General features: G+C 34.8%; 1 long non-coding RNA gene across 1 annotated transcript; it reads left to right on the top strand.

Annotated features, from left to right (window-relative positions):
* The first annotated feature begins 230 nt into the window (after window positions 1-230).
* LOC143053820 (uncharacterized) lies at window positions 231-2,008 on the top strand. The gene is made up of 2 exons (XR_012971464.1): window positions 231-523; window positions 1,376-2,008. It is a non-coding gene; the product is annotated as an uncharacterized LOC143053820 (long non-coding RNA).
* Window positions 2,009-14,064: the final 12,056 nt, after the last annotated feature.

Here is a 14,064-nt window from a genome sequence, read left to right as displayed (position 1 = left end):
GCAACGTCTCTCAAAGACTGACAAGGTAGGAAGAGCCCCTGACAAACAGGTGCAAGCTTTATATACCCGACGAAGCTATCGGGGTAACGAACGGTTCTTAACGGGGAAACGAACGGGGAACTGTGAACGGGCCTGACAAGAACGAAAATAATCCCCGATTGCTAGAATTAAGTAAATAAAAACGTAAACAACATGTTTACGGAACAGAAAAATCATCGTAGTATCATTTACAATCACAAACAATATCGTTTTAATACAATAATCCTGGAATAATCAATCTACAGCCGCTATAGTATTCATACACTGTTTTACGCTAGTGGTACATAAAGTTCACTGAGGTTACACACAGATCACCTCATTTGCATAATCAATACACAAAAATCATTGTGCCGGAAATGGCGACTGAAGTGAAAGTGAAAGTTTACTACAAAAGTTATCTCGTTTATACAACAATAAAAATGGTTTTACACTTGGAAAACGGATTACATAGAACACTGAAAACATAATGAATTGAATTAAAAAGGTGAGAACCGGTGTCAAACTTTAAAATAGCCAAACATCGAATCATAGGCGATAACAGGTGCTCGACACGAAAATACACATGTTTTCCAAGGAATTTCGCTTGGCCAAGTCATTACATTGGCTCCCCACTTTAGTTTTCAGTGTCCTCACGAAAACACAAAACTATCGTGAATCATTATGCTTATACTATAAAGAAAATATAATTTCAACAATAACAAACTTTAAACTTTAAAACTTCAACCTTGACTAGAATTATATAACAATAGACAAGTTACTTGTAAGCAACAGCACTTACACACAGATACATTTAATCTCTAGAAGAGTACTTCTACAAAGTACAATAAAATTACAAGATACAACTTGTAAAAATATAGCAACACATCAATGTCGCTATCAACATTCATATAACAAATAATCAAATTATTAATTCAAACATCTACCCATCTGAGGATTTACATTTTCAGAATGTCTAATCCTACAACACATTTCAAAAATTAACCAACAAACATAAATTTACTGACTACCATACTGGATTTAAGGTATAAGGTCAAGGATTCCCTATACCTCATAAAAACTTGATACATAACTATTAGCAATAAACATATTGCTAATAACAAGCAACACTATCTGTCACTTACAGACTAAATACACCAATGTCTAAATATTTAAAATACAAGCTAATTAGTGTTAGATTTTTGCTAGCACTAAAAATGGCAACTATTAATACTGGACAATCCCAGTAACAGTACCAAAACAATTACTTAAGTAATTGAAATTTAAAATACATAAAAAATATATATAACAATCAATACAATTAAAAAAATATAATCTATCTTCTGGTCTTCTTCTGTAGGGGTCTTCGTATGCTGGACTTCTCTTTCCTGGACGAGGATACGGCTCTCCTGGGGACGATATTCTTCTTCAGAGGGGAACAGGAACGTCTATAGGTATCCACTGGAAAAATAGGTCAGCAGGATGTTTATGTGGAGATAGTATCTGACTAATTCCAAGTAACTGAAGTATCAAATCAAGTTCTCCTCATCAGAGGGAGCTGGCAGGACAAAATCTAGTAGTAAAAAGATGATGGTACAGCCAGCAATATCAGAGGGGAATGATGGTAAACAGAATAAGTGACAAAAGTGATGTCATGTTAAACATGTTAAAGCCGTCAGCAAAACAAAAAGGCTAATCTGCAAAGGAGGAGGTTCAGGCTCGGGCCTCGTCCTAGTTACTGATTCACTAAATGCTGGGATCTTAGAAACAGACATAGTATCTTTATGCTGATCTAGTGATAATCGTCGAACACTCAAGTGTCTGGATGTTTCATTCTCAGAGTTATCTTTGACATTCACCAAATGTATAACTTCAAATTCCATTAAACGTGCAGTACCAATAACCGTGTTTTGATGTATGGTCACCTCATTCATAAAAGGGTTCACAAGTGTAATTTTACTCATCACATGACCAGCAAGATCAACCAAACAGGTAGTAATTATTAGGGATGACTTCTCCATAAAATCAGCAGAAGGTTCTATCAAAAATTCTTGATGAGACAACCAACTGTCTAAATCTGTTTTCTCTATATATGCCTCCAAGATAAGCTCACTGTATCCTGGTACAACTGTACTGTCAGCTGCCACAACCTTTCTAACTCGACTAAATTCACCAGCAATTTTAAATGGAATATTCTGTTCATTCCAATATAAAACTTCATCAGCCAACCTTATTTCAGCAGGACCCCTTTTGCCCATCACAAGGATATCCAATCCTAGCAAAACGCTGTCCGCAATATGCGCTACCACTAGCTCCATATTAAAACTAAAATTTCCAAGTCTCACTCCAAAATCAGCTGTTCCCAACTCCCTGAGTGGGTTTCCATCAGCTCCAATAAGCGAGTGCGACCGCACTAAAGGTGGTCTGACTTCTTCAGGTATTCTTAAATATAACTCTTCAGATAGGACGGTTCTAGCAGCTCCAGTATCCACTGTAAAAATAGTGGGTACATCATTTATTATCCCATCTATATAAATTCCATCCTGTCTGGACTTCTTTTCAATCTTAAAAACTGGTTTACCTCTAGGTTCTTCTGTTCTGAATAACCTCTGCATTTCAGAATCTTCAAAAATTTCAGGAATATTAATATCTTCAAGGACTTGAGGCAAAATTATCTCCTCTTGGATCTCAATACTTGGTTCAGCTGTATTAACAATCTCAGCGGTACTTTCTAACTCTAATGGTGGACCTAACTCCACTAAAATAAACTGTTTATCCTCTACAAAATCATTGGATATGGTACTAGGGGTATGGTCAAATACTTCAATATGATCCATTTCAGGCTGGGTCTCTGCCATACAATTCTGAACTTTAATACTACGGATATGGTCCAATACTTCAATATGGGCCATTTCAGGCTGGGTCTCTGCCATACATCTCTCAACTTTAATACTAGGGATATGGTCCAATACTTCAATATGGGCCATTTCAGGCTGGGTCTCTGCCATACATTTCTCAACTTGATGCGTCAATACATTATGATCATCAAACATTTTAATTTGGGGTTTCTTGAGTCCTTCATTAACAAAAGAAATCTCACTTGATTCATTAACATCAACAAAATAAATATTCTGGCCATTTTTATGTTCATTATGGGTCTCCTCTCGGCACATAGAATTGACCGTCTTCAGTTTAAAGGGTCTGGATCATTCACAAAATCAGGGGCATTCGGATTCAAACTGGTATCAGGTCCAAAATTATCATTTCTTGGCCTTGGCTGGAAAGGAGCAGGTACATTCTGGTTAAAAGATACTGGTCTGTTGTTTCCATTTTGGTTAGGGGCATTCCTATATCTCCTGGGCAGGGGACATTGCCTAGCAAAATGACCAACTTGATCACAATTATAACATCTCTTGTCTGTCTGAGGTCTGGGATCAAATTGCCTCTGTACAGAATCTTGCTGCTGTATCTGACGAACAGGCTTTCGGTTAACCTGGTTGAAACCTTTGGAGAAATTAAAGTCTTCATTAGGGTAACGACAAGTTTCTTGGTAGTGTACAGTAAAATACACGGCTTCTTCTATGGAGTTGGGCTCTTTATTCAGTTCCACATGTATCCTTGCATTCTCATCTAGAAGCCCTAGAAGGAAAGTCCTTAATAAGTCTTCTTGTCTGGTCCTTTTGTCTCTGTGGGGGTAACCTTTGTCATAAAGCATTTTCAATTCAGCAGCAAAATTCTGTACTGACTCATCATTATGCTGCCGTCTACCATAGAACCTAGAAATATAAATTTTGGTTGTATCTATCTCTCCAAATCTATTTTCTAATTCTTTAACCAGTCTTCTGTAGGATTGGGTAACTTTGCTAGACAACTGGTCGTAGACAAAGTCACCGGCTGTTCCCTGCAATCTAGGCAATAATTCGGCCAACTTTTCTTTCTTGGACCAGCTGAACAGGTGGGCAACAGCTTCAAACCTGTTAAACCACACTTTCCACTTTTCCTTTCCCGTAAAAATGGGTAGTCTATTACTATTCTGTTGTTTACTTTTGGAGACCCTTGGACTCCTACCTTCATCACCGCTGGACTCGGATTCACTGTCACTAGAACTACTGCTGGACGGACTAATACGTCTATTTTGATTACTTCTTTTAGTGGATTTTACAGCTGATGGGAAAGAGGACCTGCCTCTGTGGCTCTTCCTCGTCAGTTGCCTTACTGGGGATCCTGCTTGACCCTGCAAACTAGAAATTATTGTTTCAGTCATGTTTCTCATGACCTGCATGTTCTCTGTCATCATACCTCTCATGACAGTTGTAATGCCTTCAAGAAGCCCCATTTTGTTATTCTGTACAGTCTTGTCTGGACTATCAGATGCACCATGCAAGGTAGGAGAGGGTGGCATTGTTTCTCTGTTAACAGTTGATGGGGACCTTAAATTCCTGGAAACTCTCTTTTTCATTCTTGTATTAGTACTAAGTGCAGGTACACTCTGGCTCTTATAGGGTCTTTTTATAACTGTGGCTTCTGCCTCATCATATTCATCAGAGGACTCAAATTCTTCACTATATTCAGTTGTGATCTCGGTATCATACGTGTCTTCACCACTGTGGTCTCTGGTTGATCTTGTTTTCACCATTTCTGTTTATTCGTATTACTATTTCTAGGTATGGGTTCGTATCACTGGATACTCGTGTAACTGTTGAGTATCCCACCGCTGCCACCAATGTAATAACTGGCCAAACGGGTGTCTTTTACTTTGCTGCCACCACCTGTGTTTCAGGTACACAGGAAACCTCAATAGACTAGAATTACTAGTCTAAAACAAAACAGAGATTGGTTTAAACGCGGGTGTACTTTATATTCGGAAGTTATTATCTAAGGTGGAAGAGTTCAATTAGGTTGAAGGGATTAAAACACCTCACTATCTTTAACCTCAAGAATTAAACGTATAAATATTTAAATCGGGGGAGGAGATGAAAATTGTAAGGGGGTATTCAGATACGCTCTAGTCTGTGGAAATCAACACACTCCTGTCATGTAGTTTATATGTCAACTTTAGAGGTTCTGCCTCTAACTTACAGAGATAATCTGTTCTATAAACTACATGACAGGAGTGTGTTGATTTCCACAGACTAGAGCGTATCTGAATACCCCCTTACAATTTTCATCTCCTCCCCCGATTTAAATATTTATACGTTTTATTCTTGAGGTTAAAGATAGTGAGGTGTTTTAATCCCTTCAACCTAATTGAACTCTTCCACTTTAGATAATAACTTCCGAATATAAAGTACACCCGCGTTTAAACCATTCTCTGTTTTGTTTTAGACTAGTAATTCTAGTCTATTGAGGTTTCCTGTGTACCTGAAACACAGGTGGTGGCAGCAAAGTAAAAGACACCCGTTTGGCCAGTTATTACAATATAGTATATACAAAGTTGAATTCTTTGATTTGTTGTTTTAATCCGATGACGGCTGACAAATTGGACCTCGTTATTTTAGTATTATAGATATATCAATGTTTGCATCAATATTGCGAAATTCACTACCTTTGGACAATAACAGAAATTTTACACTAAGATCAGAAATGAATAGAAAAAACATTTTGAAAAAAGTATGGTCAGAAAGAATATCAGACTAGCATGAATATGGCTTGATCATAACATCAACAATGCTTAAAAGTTTGATTATATATATTTCATTTCAGTTGAGAACTTATATGAAGATCTGACAGAAGAGTTGATATCTGACACTGTACGTGAAGCAGCCCTACCTGAAGAGGAATACACAAACATAAAAGACAATATACTCAAATTGTATCTTAGTTGATAATAGTTGACTTTTAGATGATTGTGCAAAATAATGACCTGTAAATTATGTTATATGATATTAAATAGCAGACAAGATTTAAGTTTTAACTAACAGTTGAAATAAACTCAGTTTTATTGGGTTTTTTTTCATCAAATTATATTCAGAATAATCCAGGCCCGTAGCCAGGAATTTCCAAGGGGGGGGGGGGTTATTTGGACTCATGAACTCGACTTTTACAGTCACAGTTGGAACAGAACGTTGACTTAAACAGTGCTTATTTGGTTTCATGGGGGGAGTTTGTCCTAACCCCCTGAACCCCCCTGGCTACGGGTATGTAATCATAATATCTATTGTGTCAGATTAAGGATATTATTTGTATGAGGCTTAGTTATAGTAACAAGAACAAATTAATTTTCAATCTGATATAATGTATAGTAATTTTATGTATACTGCAACCCAACCATTGGACATAATTTAAAGCTGTTGATATTAAAAATCTGCAAGATTGAAATCGACTTCCTTAGTTAAATAATAAATGTTAAAGTAATTTTAATTACATAGAAGGAAAGCTGGTTAGGGCTATCCCTTAAAAATGTATGTGGGAGGGTAGGAAGGGACGTACAAAATATTCCTACAACCAAGAGCCATTTATTTAGATAATTTTGTATAAAGGTAATAGATTATGTTCAGTAGTATAACAATTATGTTGAGCAGTAACTTCATAATGATCAGTAGAATAATCATTATATTGTGCAGATCTGGTATTATATACAGCACTTTAATCAATATACTTAGCAGTTTTGACTTTATGTCCAGTAGGTAAATTATTCTATTGAGTAGATTTGTCTTTATATTAGTGAGAGATATTATGGACATAATAGTGCAAATCGTGATACAAGCATGAAATTTGGTTTCAAGGTTGACAAAATGATACTGCTGGCCAGAAAAAAAAAATCAATTTTTCAAGATGGCCACCGCACATTTTGAAAATGGCGTCATTACAAATTGGCAATAATGTGTTAATCCTTTGAAAGGTGTGTTATATGTAAAATCCAATGCTAAATTTGATAAAAAAATAAATGACAGTTCCTAAATTATGAGTAGACAATTATAATTTAATGAAACTAATGATGACTTCCGGTTTCAAAATGCCGGCAAAAAAGTAAAAAAAAAACCAATTTTTAAACTTTCAAGCGACTTCACAAGCGATGTAAATCCATGAAAGATGTGTTATAGGTATAATCCAATGTAAGTTATGATAAAACGTTAAAAACAGTTATTAAGTACGACAAAACAACACATAAATGAAGAAAAATAGTGATTTCCGGTTCCAAAATGGAGGCAAATACGTAGAAAATATTTTTGTACTTTCCATCAACTTAACAAGTGATAACACTCTTTGTTAAGTTTGAATGCCAAGTTTGGTTAGAAAGACAGGTTGCTTATCTTATAACTATCTGACAGTTGCCTAAACAACCCGTACAAGGAAGGCCAGAACGGTAGCATTTACAGTTACCAACACGCCTGGATTTTTGCCTCCGCATTTCAAAAGTTCCTGACACGAGGATGCAACGGCAGTCACAGAAGTCCATTTCGGTTTCCAACTGTCATTGATTCTTTCTTTCATCCAACCCCAGTGTTCATGATTTGGTACATGTAGCTGTCGAATGCATGAATCAGGCTGAGCCCAAACAACTCCCCCTTGATTTAATTCTCTTTTGGTGTGCTCTGGAAAAGAACCTTTTGTAGACGGAATTGCATCACAATGCCGCTGCTTCCTAGTAAACAATTCACATCGTGCCATGCTTCATACAAAAGCGTCCTTTACATCGGGAAAACCTTCCATTGTTAGCCAAGCTGACCTCTTCCTTTTCCTACGACAATTCGACAAAGTGTCACATCCACTGAATGCATGGACGAAAGGAAGAGCAACTACACAAGGACTAAACGCATTTGATATGTCACGTACAGGAAGCCATCAGAAGTCTTTATTCCTTCCATAACCTATCCACAATGTGTTCTACCTAGGTTTCGATTCCTGTAATTCTTGATACTATTACATCTGTGTCAGTACTACCTAAAATAACATTTTATAACACTTATCATTATCATGCCGAAAATGGACAAATATTCGTGTATCTGGTTCTTCATGATTACAAGGGGTAGATAGGAAGTATCCTTATTGAAATTGCAAAGAATATTTTTACCATGAGTAACATACATATTTTTATTAGTCTCTTAAGAAGCAATTTTGTCAGTACGAAACTTGAACAATTTAGTTTCGTTGTCATCTTCACAGCGAAAACTACTCCAAACCCTTGGTGTTCTACCAGAACCATCACATTCCATCTGGCACAAAAACCTTGCCTTTGTTTTGTCACAGCCTTTAAATTATTCATTTAGTTAAAATCAAATACAATGTCTACTCTTGAATACTTATCGATGCAAGATTTAATGTAAGGCAGTATGACATCATTTGCATAATCATCAAATAGTTTTGCCAAACTTTGTCACCTGGAATTAACCATTGCTGCCCAACCAACGATAAATGCGTTCGATTTTGGATCAGAAAATCGCAGAATATTTCGAGTAAACCCATTTGCAGCAATTTAATACCACTATTTCAAGAAACATCCTGGGATAAATACGGAGGAGAAGTTTGGTTTTTAAGGATAAAGAAATATTCCAAGTAAAACTGTCTACTGTGAAAAGAAATGAAAAATCTAGAAAAGATATCGCAATCACTTTTTAGGTTCTCTAGCTTTGATTTTGACAAAGACGTTTCCAGTTTCATTTTGCGGCCAAAATATTATTTTTTATTTGGTTATAAAAAGCAGGTTCTCCTTCATTTGCATTTGCTTCAAAAGATCTTCGTATTGTTTGGACCAATATCTTGGAGTTTATTTACATATCTTACCTGTTCAACAATTTCCAAAATGGAGTAATTTTTTTAAGAATCTGACGACTCTTCTTGAAATGAATTTCCAAACTCGTTCATCACTTTAAAAAGTCTTTAAAGCTGTTAAAGACATCGTTTTGTGTTTTCGCAGAGTCTTCATTGGGTCGTTCATCTGTTATAGAATGACCCAAACCACAAGACCTTTCAAATTCATCTTTTAGTATACTGACTCCTGGTCCAGCTACCATCCATTTGTCTAAATTGGATCTTCGGTTAATCCTATGGCACCAACATCGCCCTTCACAATTGCATTATTCTGCTTTTGTGTCTGATCTATTGGTCTTATGTACGTACAGTGAAATTATCATTTTAAAATTCCATTGCCACCTGTGAAGGGAAGTCATATCTTGGAGATGGTCGGTAACGATCGAGCATAATTTACACGATCAAGACCTAAAACAATACGCTATCATGCTTTATATAGACTGTTTGTAAAGTACGAACTCTCACTCATGAAATGAGCATAATACTAAAATCAGAAGAAGTTCTTAATTCATAATTGAACGTCAGGAATGAAACTGTGGTCGAGATGACTCTATATGCCAGTCTTTTGAATCATTGAACGTCACAGAGACATGACATAATAACATTAACGGTACCAAATTTTCTGCACCAGATGCGCATTTCGACAATACATGTCTCTTCAGTGATGCTCATGGCCAAAATATGTAAAATCCAAAGCTTATATTAAAGATGAAGAGCTATAATCTAAAAGTTCCAAAAAGTATAGCCAAATCCGTGAAAGGAATCAGAGCTTTGCATGAGGGAGATACATTCTTTAATTTATAATATTTTTATAATATTTTGTAACAGCAAATTTAATAACACAAAAAACTCCGTATTTTCATGCCAGTACCGGAGTACTGGCTACTGGGCTGGTGATACCCTCGGGGACTATTATGCTTTCTGAGATTAGCTTGCATAATCCGAGATTAATAGTTCAAGCAAAATACATGCAGTTGTCTGATGCATCTGTCTAATCCTAGGTACATTTGAACATACATAATTGTTGCAATAATGGCTTCAGTAAGACAACATTTCCATCCCCTATCACGCGATATATCACCCAGAGTTTTATAACAAGTAATTTCAATGTGCAATCCACCAAACATGACGATAAACTTATCTTTTCCGTAAAAATCAGGCCATTCCCATTGAATGTGCTTAAGCATTTCCAAAAGTGGCTGATCTGCAGTAACAATTGATGTTTCTCCGGGATTCACCACATTTTCGCCCTATCCATCGAATACCTGTGAAATGCCAGGTTGTGCATACAAATCGCTCTTGATGTCTATAAATAGTTTGCACATGCGCAAAAGTGTTAAACACATGTATATCATAACCTTGAAAAATGTTATTTAACCAATTCATAATATCATTAGAAATCCAAAAATATATGGTAAATAGTTCAAATGTTTTTGACATAATTTTGTATCATTTTTGCGCATGCGCAAATACTGGATTTGTCAAATATTCATTTTTAATAAATATGTGATGTAAGGAAGGTAGCGCCAAACCTGATAATTGGTTTTTTACTAAAAGAAGTTCAAAGAAAAGTTTTCCAGAAAAATCAGTATTTTCAAACTGCATAAAACAGCCATTTTAGAAAATAGCCGTGGCCATCTTGAAATTATTTTTTTAATGGCCAGCAGTAATTTCTTAAAAAGTATATAATGATGCTTTGTGCTAATTTTCATGCTTGTATCATCATTTGCACAATTCCCTCGATTTTGTTCGCTAATATCTTCCACTATATTCAGTACTTTTGAAAATATCTTCTGCCAACATATTTTTATATTATGTAGATTTCCCATTATGTTGACTACAGAAACCGAAATATTCTGTGGTCAAACACACTTTATAATCAGTACTGTTATCATTATGTTGAGTGAAATAAATATTATGTTCTGTAGACTGATCATTATATTCTGTAAAACAAATATTATGTTCAGTACAAACAACTTTATGATCAGTGGTCAAAATGTTTTATGATTGGTTCAAAAAATATTATACAATATAATATAATAGGTGGTTAATCAATTATATTCAGCGCTTTTTTCATTATGTGGTGGTGGTAGACTTCCGAAAATAACTATGGTTTTTTTTTGGGAAAAAAAGTTAGTTTCCAGTTTTTGGAGAAAAAAATAATTTGTTTTGAATTCTGAAAAAAAACTGTTTGTTACACCCTCAGCTGCCACTATATGTAATGCTAAAATTGAAAGAAAAAAATTGTTTTCGACTTGTCGCGAAAAAAATAGATTGTTTTTTGCCGCAGGCGAAAAACAAAGTTTGTACAGAAAAAAAACCATAGCCCCCATCAGAAAATCAAATGGTTGCTGTCTAAATAACACAGAAATTAACAACTGTAGGTCATCATAATGCCCCCAATTATTAGAAAAGCCGCCTCATAATTAGCTATAAAAGAGGGAGGAAAAGATACCAGAGGGAAAATCCCCGAAATACTGTGTGGCAGACACTGTTATTAATTATTAGCTCCCTTGGTAAAACCTAAAATTTTGTATTTAATGTATTTCATTGTTAAATAATTAACATGAAGCTTAATAAGTATATATTTGTTAATTGCATAGCTTTTGCTATTTGAATTCATTGGTTAAAGATATTTATTTATATTGTAAAGTTTTATATTTGCATCGTCGCAAAATCTTTGGTTACCTTCTTTGGACACCTTCAGTGAGAAAGTTATATATTTTATAGACCCTTTGTAGTTTAATGAGTTACCGGCCGTGGAAGGACAGAACAGTACAACCAAGTTGATAGAAACGTCATATTGTTGGAACAATTCATTGTGGAAAGATATGAAGACTGACATGGCAAGCTAAGTATTCCATCTCCTATTATATAAGCACAAACTTAATGGCTGTTTGTACATGTAATAAGGGTGAATTGAAGTATTGATTGCTCTATTTCTACTTTCAAACGTTGGCCACGATGGTCCTACAACACGACGTTACACTTAAAATGCGGCATCGAAGAGGGTGTTTGACTTCGATTAATTTTTGCAAGTTTTATTCGTTTTTTTATATTGTTGGTTGATTCTGGTTCTGTTCGTTTTGTCAAGTCATTTTATCAAAAATTACGTCGAGTTGTGGAAATCTTTTTTAATGTTTACCTTTTAAGTTATTTCAACTAAAAATGCAGTACTGTCGCAAGTAATGTAGGAAGGAAAGATGTGACGGATGTACATGTATACGGTTTTCCATATTTTTTTTTTTTTATCATAGGATGTTTAACTTTCAAGCTGCATATCATCTGTCATTGTAAAATTTTTATCAATTCAACCCCAATACAAATATATCTGACACTCTGCAAGTAAATCGAACATTTTTACCCGTGGTTAAATTTGAATAGAATTGTATTTTCCCTGGCACATAAGTTGTCGAAATACACCCTTTCAATTACTGGAACCTTGGCTTGAGAATTATTTCCCAAGTCATCTATAGTGTTTAACTTCTGATATACATTTTAAAATATAGTCATCTACTCCTGGATCGTCCGCGAAAACGGCAAATATAATCCCGAGTTTTTATTAATTCGATGAAGCGGTTTTCATCGCTGTTTGTAATTCGTCTTTCAATTACCTCCATTTCATGCACAAGTTTATATTGACAAAAAGTTCCGGCTTCGCTAGTACAGGAATTACTTTCATCACGACAGTTATAACATGAATAGCAGGACAAATCGCGAAGTAAAACATTCCGTGAACTGGTATTAAGACTTTTAATATTGATGATTGCACCTTATTGAAGTGACGACTTTAAATGATCTATTTCGGATTACTTCCGTAACATAAATCTCAATTCGCATTTTACATTGAGGACTGTCTTTTTGTCTCCAATTTGTCTTTGCAAAAGCTGGACGAAATTCATGTAATGGAATTTTTCCCCATTTCCCATTCTTTCAAATAAATCGTTAAAAGCTATAAACGATTTATAAGAATTGCAGAAATTAGCGTCTTTAGGATTTTAGACGTTTTCAGACGTTTGGACAAATTGGCTACCATTTTGTAATGTGTGGAAGCATTTTATTCATTTAAGACCTAAATATGTAGTTAATAAGAAAGGAATCTTGGCATTTTTATACGCCCGTCAAAATTTTGACGGGACGTATTATGGTATACAAATGTTCGGTGTCCGTCCGTCTGTCCCTCTGTCTGTCCGTATGTCTCTAAGGCGTAAACATGTCGCACCGTTACTTGAGAATGACTTATCCAAATTTCATGAAACTTAATATAGTTGTTTCTTATGATGGTCAAATGATCTGTATACTTTTTGGTGAAAATCAGACTTTTTGAGTTACGACACTTTGTAACTAATATAGGGGTGTGTTTTTTTCACATGTCGCACCGTATCTGAAAAACGATTCTTGATTATGGCTTAAAACTTTAAACACTTCTTAGTTATATTAATCTTAATATCTGTATACTTTTTGGTGATGATTAAAAATTTCATTTTTAAGTTATTGAGTATTTTGTAAAAAAAGGGAGGGGTTTTTTATACGTCGCGCCATATCTCAAAAACTATTTATGATTATTGCTTAAAACTTTACACATGTCTTTGTTATATATTAATCTAAAAATTTGTATACTTTTTGGTGATGATTCAAATTTTCATTTTTGAGTTATTGAGTATTTTGTAAAAAAAGGGGGAGGGGTTTTTGACATGTTGTGCCGTATCTAAAAACAATTTATGATTATTGCTTAAAACTTTACACAAGTCTTTGTTATATTAATCTAAAGATCAGTATACTTTTTGGTGATGATTCCAAATTTTTTTTGAGTTATTGAGTATTTTGTAAAACAGGGGAGGGTTTTTTTACATGTCGCGCCGTATCTCAAAAATAATTTATAATTATTGCTTAAAACTTTACAGACTTCTTTGTTATATTAATATAGAGATCTGTATACATTTTGGTGGATGATTCAAAATTTTATTTTTGAGTTCTTGAGTATTTTGTATAACAGAGGAGAGTTTTTTTTACATGTCACGCCGTATCTGAAAAAATAATTTATGATTATTGCTTAAAACTTTACAAACTTCTTTGTTATATAAATCTAAAGATCTGTATACTTTTTGGTTTTGATTCAAAATATTATTTTAATGATATTTAGTTTTAAAAAAAAACAGGGTTGGGAGGGGGGGGGGGGTTCACATGTCCCGCCTTGTCTCAAAAACAATATATGGTTATTGCTTTAAACTTTTTCAGAAACTATTAATGATTATTGCATAAAACTTCCACACAAGACGTCGGGCGTATCATGCGCTC

This window comes from Mytilus galloprovincialis, chromosome 12 (genome assembly GCF_965363235.1).
Source record: "Mytilus galloprovincialis chromosome 12, xbMytGall1.hap1.1, whole genome shotgun sequence".
In the NCBI taxonomy this organism is placed as follows: Eukaryota; Metazoa; Mollusca; class Bivalvia; order Mytilida; family Mytilidae; genus Mytilus; species Mytilus galloprovincialis.
This window is presented reverse-complemented; position numbering and strand designations above follow the sequence as displayed.